The 7,202-nt window shown below is 37.8% G+C and overlaps 1 long non-coding RNA gene across 1 annotated transcript; it reads right to left on the bottom strand.

The window, feature by feature from the left end:
- Window positions 1-547: 547 nt before the first annotated feature.
- On the bottom strand, window positions 548-965 carry LOC112531853. Its single transcript, XR_003073931.2, has 2 exons — window positions 858-965; window positions 548-606 (listed from the first exon to the last, which is right to left on the bottom strand). It is a non-coding gene; the product is annotated as an uncharacterized LOC112531853 (long non-coding RNA).
- Window positions 966-7,202: the final 6,237 nt, after the last annotated feature.

Raw genomic sequence — 7,202 nt, 5'->3', positions numbered from 1 at the left:
TAAGGACCTCTCCATGTCTCTGCATGAATTCTTTGCCTAAATGAGTGCCACATGTCAGGGCTTCTCATGGAGAAAGGGGAATTTTTCTTTCCAAATGTTACATATGGTTCGCAGTCTAAATCAAAGATAAAAACACAGCAAAACTACGCACAGTTTCATTACGGGTGCTGGTGGAACATTAATGGTACCTGTTTATCAGAAAAAGCAATTTTTAGAACTGCAGAAAATAGTAACTTGTAGCCAGTAGGCCTAGTATTTGCTTTCCCATTGAGATTATTAGTGGTGAAGTAGCATGTCATCTCATTAAAGCATGGTTTCATTTCCACTTCTTCAGATAATTTTCCACATGCTGCAAGTGATAGGCAACATGAGACTTGAAAATCCATAAACAGTTAGCTTTCGGTATCTCGGCAACCTTGTCATTTCCAATTTCATGGAAGATTTTTTGATGTGTCAATGCAGTGAAGCTACTCCGCAACTGGAGACCTTGGATGAAGGAACTTAAGTGCAAAGGATGGCAGGATTAGATCCCAAGTCTCTTGGCTTACTTACTTCAACAGCTTCTTCACAGAATCCTGAAAGTTCTTGGAGGATTACATCTCTCATCTAAAAAGGAAAAAAAGTTACTAAGAGGAAGTTTTTTTTTTTTTTTTTTTTTTTTTAAATAATCAGTGTTTGAGAAGTAGGACTATATAACTAAGAACATATTATCTTAAAATCCTCATTAATGACACCAATATCTATTTTTCTAAAATAAAATTCGTGTTGATATTTCTTCAGATCTAACCAGAAAAAAAAAAAAAAACTAAAAAATACTTCTTGTACTTCTTGTTTAATAAATGACTTTTTCTACTTACCCTGCATTTCAGTCTTCCAGGAATAGTTTGGCATATGCTCGGGTGTCTGTTATAAATGGAGATTAATAAAGCTTATGTTTTAAAGAAGTTTAATAAAGTCCAGAACAAATTAAACCAGAAGTAGCACAACAAAAAGCCTATTAATATAGCTACACCAGGGACCTCTTAAAGACACACAGCTTTGGTGTATTCCAAGTTTCATGTCACATAGTACTTTGAACAGGATGTGGGTTGAAAAGGTTTCATAATGCATTTGGTTCTCAGTAAATCAGTTGTTAATTTTTGGGTTAGTTTCAACTGAAATTACCAAATGATGATTGTTCCTAATTTGATTGCTAGAGCATTTTATTCCCTTATTAGTTGTGTATTTCAGGGCATAAAATGATACACAATGGGTTTTGTTTAATCTGCTTCTACAGAGTCAGGTAGTAAGTTTAATTATTCTAATAATAACCCTCACCACTAGGAAATGTTTGTTCCCCAGTGCAGTACTCCTACCCTCCAGGACCACCCAAAATATTTCATACTACCGTGAAAATATACCATTACTTTCACATTAGTCATGTGTGAGTTTGGGAGTCAAAAAGAAGAATATGTTGTAGCATACATCTCTGGGATGAGAAAAAAGCAGAAGAGAAGGAACAATTTAGCCATGATATTTTTAAAAATTTAGAACAATTACATGAAACAAAATGCTGAGCTAGTTGTCTGCTTAGTCTGGATTTTCAGAAGGGTCAAACTTTTATTAAATTTTAATTAAAGTTCAGAAGAAAAAGAAAATATCTTCTAATTATCGGTAATCATTCACAAACACAATCACATAAAGGAATGAAAAGACAGTATGTTCATATCTTATCATGAACATACTAAGCCAACAAATTAGTAACCCATGCATTAGCAAGCTAGCTATTTACAGTTAACCATGTGAGGCTAAATCCACAGATGGGTGTAGGTATAGTGACTTTTCCTTTTCACACAGCTAACTTTTGGTGTCAGTATAATCCACTGGATTGGCAAATCTGAGTTGGTTGCCTTATGTCCCCTAGATGCCATCAAGGATTTGGGCATCATGGAAGTAGGCTCCATGAGGAACAGGGAAACAGGCTGTCCATCCTCCATGCCTACAAAAAGCATTGCAGCAAGCAGTGTGAAACTGGATTCTGGTTTCTTGTGCTACACGCTCATGTTTTTCACCTGTATGTGCACGACAGGTTTCTCTTCAATCACAGCTTGAAGGAGCATCAGCACAATCCATCTTGTAGACAATAACATGAGCAGCAGGCTCTCTTCCTGAGTACTAAGATACATGCTGAATTGGAGCACTATATATTTCACATGTCTTGAAGCCTTGATTTAAACACAGCTTATAGTACTCAAGGGCTGGCAAGAAAGAAAAAGCAAGACAATGTGATTTAACAGTGGGGGCAGTCTAGCTAGGAGAGGAAAGATGCAGATGATGGCCAGAGTAGCGTATGTAACACAAATCTATTTCCTGAAATGTTCATAGACATGTAACAATTGATATCTACTTTTTATGAATCTTCATCTGTCCCTTGGACGCTCTTCTCAGTTCTCCATTTAATTCTTTGGAGTTTTCCATCCTGTGATATCTCTGTTACCAACCTTCCCTCAAATACTCTGGATGAAGCTCCTTCCCTCTCATCATTGCTAGTGTTTGAATGAGACAAACAAGTCACTGACTCTAGGTTGTCCCCTTCTTGTTCCTTTCACTCAGCCTACTTGCCTAAGTTGGGTATCTGTCTCAGTTGCTTCACAGCCCAGCTCTCTGCATGACACCATAGCATGTGCTCCAGACTCCTCACCAGTTTCAATGCCTCAGTGTATCAATATGCAACTCCTTTCCTGTTAGGGACAAATTTTTACCCAAGCACCATATTCAGCAAGAACAGTATTCCTGGAAGTCATTCTCCGTTTGTTACTGAATACCCTGTTCTGCCATGTAGCACAGGAGAAAATATGTTGGAAAAGATGTCAAAAGATGATTTGAAAAAATATATATTAAAAAAAAAAAAACTTTTCTCCCCAACACAAGATGGAATTTATTTAGTTCAAGCTAATCTTGATAAGGTGCGCATACAACCTATTCTTAAACATCTCCAGTATAGCATATCGTAGAATCATAGAATCATGAGGTTGGAAAGGACCTACAAGATCATCTAGTCCAACCATCCTCCCATTACCGTTGCTACCACAAGCCACTGAACCGTATCTCATAGCTCCTCATCCAGATGCCTCTTGAACACTGCCAGGGACAGTAACTCCACCACCTCCCTGGGCAGGCCATTTCAGTGCCTGACCACCCTCTGAGAGAAAAAGTTTTTCCTTATGTCTAATCTAAACCTCCTCTGGTACAACTTGTGCCCATTTCCTTGGGTCCTATCTGTTGCCTGGGAGAAGAGGCCAAACCCTTCCTCATCACAGCCTCCCTTCAGGAAGTTATAGAGTGCAATGAGGTCTCCCCTGAGCCTCCTCTTCACCAGACTGGACAATCCCAGCTCCCTCAGCCGCTCTTCATAAGACTTGTGCTCCAGACTCCTCACCAGTTTCAATGCCCTTCTCTGGACATGTTCCAGGGCCTCAATATCTTTCTTGTAGTGAGTGGCAGTTCTGCAGCCTTCTTAAATATTACATTTGAGATCTCTGTTACCTTTACAATCAGGAAGGTTTTCTGAACATATTGCTTAAATCACTCTGGGGTACAGTTTATTCTTTTCCCTTTCTACATATCTTTCATGTGTTTAAATATTGAGTCTCTTTTCAGTCTCATCTTCCAGTTAAATAAATTCAGTATTTCCAGTCTTTCCCATATCTCAGATTGTCTAGACTAGTCTGGACCCTTCTCAACTGTTTTATATCTTTCTTGGTGTATAGTACCCCAAATGGTCATGAAACTCCAACTGAGGCCTTGAGAGAAGAAGGATGGGGTGAAGATTTCTTTCAAATACCACCAAAAATGAATTTTCCTTACTTCACAATGAAGTGTGGGTCTTGGTGAGTGAGGCTAGCACAAGTACAGTAAGGTTTTCAAAAGTTCTTAGCATTTGCTCAACTCCATTTTCTTACAAATATTGTAGAAAAGCTGGCAATTTTTGAAAATCAGAGCCTTCAAGTGCATGTTAGTAGTGCTACATAGAACAAATTTGTCATTTGCAATGAACATCTTCCACTAGCCAAAGCCTGATGTTAGCTCTTATATCTGATACTACTAATCATCAAAGACACTCCTATAATTTTTCATTGGAAGACAAATTTCAGTCTTGATTCTGCAAAGGACTATGTACATCACATTTATGCCTTGCACAGGGAGGACCCTCAGGAAAGGGATTAATTTCTGCTATGTAGAAGAACTGATAATTTTATAACTTGGAAGGGAAAATAGGAGAAACGTGGGGGTTCCTGGAAGGTATGAAAATTTTTTACTTTGAATGTCATCTTAGCCCAATATTGTTTTCATAGGAAAAAATATTCTCTCTTTGTCTAACACTTTCCAAAATGGAATAAAACCTTTAAATGAGTTTAAAGTTTTCATACCATGGTATTCTACAAGGTTTTAAATTTTAGGTTCTTGATTCTTCCATCCATAAACAGTAGCCAAATACAATAATGTAGAGAATAAAATGCCAGTTTAGCAGGTTTGGAAATAATGTTGTTTTGTTTTTTAATACAGAACACTTTCACATGCTCTCCTCTGTGTGACTTTCAAGAATGGTGATGTGGCAAAATATAGTTGGCATTGTACACTCCATGACAACAGTTAATGAGTAAATAAATGACCCCAGGCCCACTTCCACTGAGTTTCAGTCATAATAGTACAGTATGTAGGTTTAAGCTCCAAGCTGACTAATTCTAATAGTTATAAATGAAATGTTGCTTTGATATATCGATCTATTTCTTACCTTGCTTTGGTAAATGTATGAACAGAGTATCCAGGATGTTCTGGTCTACAATGCTGAGACTGTGGTAACAGCCTGTGAAACTTGGGGAGATGGTAAAGCAATTTATACGTTTACAAATTATTTCAGAGAACAAATTAAGCTGCTTATTCACCAGGGTTCTGAAGAGCCAAGACTGTCTCCCTGCCCCAGCCTGTATTAAACCTATTTAGAGAAGACTCCTGCACATCTTCATCCTGACAGAAATCATAGGAAAAGGGACTGTAGGTATGCACACAGTAAGTCATCACATTAGATGGTCATATTTTAGAAAGAATTTAAGCTTTCCTTTTTGACTTTGCCCTGAAGCAGAGTAGAGCACTCATACAACTAGTTACAAATGGGAGGTAGTTCAAGGAGTTGCTGCCTTTCAGTAGCAGTCAAGGGAGACCCCATAATCATTGAATCATAGAATCATTTAGGATGGAAAGGCCTCTTAAGACTGTCAAGTCCAACCATCAATCTAACACTGAGAAGTCCACTACTAAACTGTGTCCCAGAGTGTCACATCCACACATCTCTTGCATGCTTCTAGGGATGATGACTCCTCCACTTTCCTGAGCAGCCCATTCTAATGGGCTTTTTGAGATGTTCTTCATGGTATCCCATGTAAACCTGAGGCCATTTCCTCACATCCTATCACTTGTTCCCCGAGGAAAGAGACCAGCTCCCATCTCCCCACAATTTCCTTTCAGGTAGTTCTAGATATGAATGGAATCTTCTCTCAGCCTCCTTTTCTCCAGGCTAAATGCAGCAGTATGGAAGGATTCAGCAGGCATAATACACTGAGCATGGTAATGCATTTTACATGCTTGAAATGATGATGAACGTACTCTGTCCCTTTACCCTACTTAAACCTCAGAAAGAAAGGCTCATTTAGTAGCCTGGGATCAGAAGTCTCCATTGAACTCTCCACTCTGGTAAAAGCCCTCTGCATGTCCTGGGTAAGCCATTAACAGAAACCTTGCCTATCTGTGCCTCTTTCTCCATCTCTCTCTGTTTTCTGTGAGGGGATCTTCAGTACAGTGATAATACAAGACAGTCTCAAGAACAACAATGATACAAGCTTCTATATTAATAACTTGCATGGGAAAATCCCCTGCAATTCATAAATGAAGGAGGTAGACTTCTTAAATTGCTAAGAATGCTATCTGGGTCAATTGATCCTCATCTCAGATTCTGGGTCAAGATTTTCACATGCTGAGGGAATTCATATATCTCTTTCCTGTGCCATTTCTCTGGTCTTTCATAAAGGAGAAATTTATTCTTCAGCCTTCAGTTACATCCATTTAAGTCAACAGCAAGTTACAAATCCCTTAAAAAGTAGACTCAATTACTTTGTGTGTTCATCAAACTATTTGTTTTATGAAATCAATCTACTGAAAGATGCTACCATATTCTAAATAATAGAACATATTAATGAAACCAAATATTTTATGGCTATACATCACTAAAACATCAAGAAACTCAATTAAGATTCACACCCTCTGAATCTGATTCAAACACTGCATTTTCTATGTGTAGAAGTCTGCAGGCTGGCTGAAATGCAAGATCCCCTACATTCATACACAGAACTTCTACTGATGCCAGTGGAAAGGCCTAGGATAATATAAATATTTTTCACACATGCTGTTATATCCTGTGTTTGTAGAAGAAAATGTTTGTTTCACTTAAAGTAAATGCATGTAGTGTGTCACAACCTCAATCTGACTACACTGACTTCTCTGCCAGACCAGGTCATCTTCCAATACTGAAAGACTGAACAAGTTTTTGGATGTTAAAATCCACAGAGAAGTTGAGGATATTTTTAGATTCATAATATCTAAAAATATTTTTGCTTTTTGTATATTCTGTAAAAATCACTGCCATGGAAAATTAGAAAGTACTAAAGGGATTAAATTACTATAATATGTTCTCAAAGAAGCATTTATCAATTCACAAGAAGACAATAGCACGGACACTTCCACAGTCTGCTCAACATGAGAGCATAATTTAATTTTATACAAGATGTGCAATGTATAGGTAAAATAATAACAGATCTGAAAAAATTAGACAATGTTACTGGCAATCACGTGTAAATGAGAGAAAAGATGGGGAAGACTCAAAATAGGGACAGTAGCCATGGGTAAGATTTATAGTCATACTCTATTGACAGTGTTAACGGTGTCTTTTGCCTCACTCTGTATTGAATTTTGACCAGTTTATTTATGCAATGCCAATGATTTATTCTTCAGACTGTACCACTTCATGTAACAACACTTCGGCTATAAAACAATCTGATCCAGTGAACCAGGTATCCAAGAGAGAAACTCAGACAAATAAAGTTTATCTGTTTCTCATTTGGGCAATAGAGAATCACACAGTCCAGCCTGGGTCATCACACCAGTAAACT

Source organism: Gallus gallus, chromosome 2 (genome assembly GCF_016699485.2).
Source record: "Gallus gallus isolate bGalGal1 chromosome 2, bGalGal1.mat.broiler.GRCg7b, whole genome shotgun sequence".
NCBI lineage: Eukaryota > Metazoa > Chordata > Aves > Galliformes > Phasianidae > Gallus > Gallus gallus.
The sequence above is the reverse complement of the archived record's forward strand: the minus strand, read 5'-3'. Positions and strand labels throughout refer to the sequence as shown.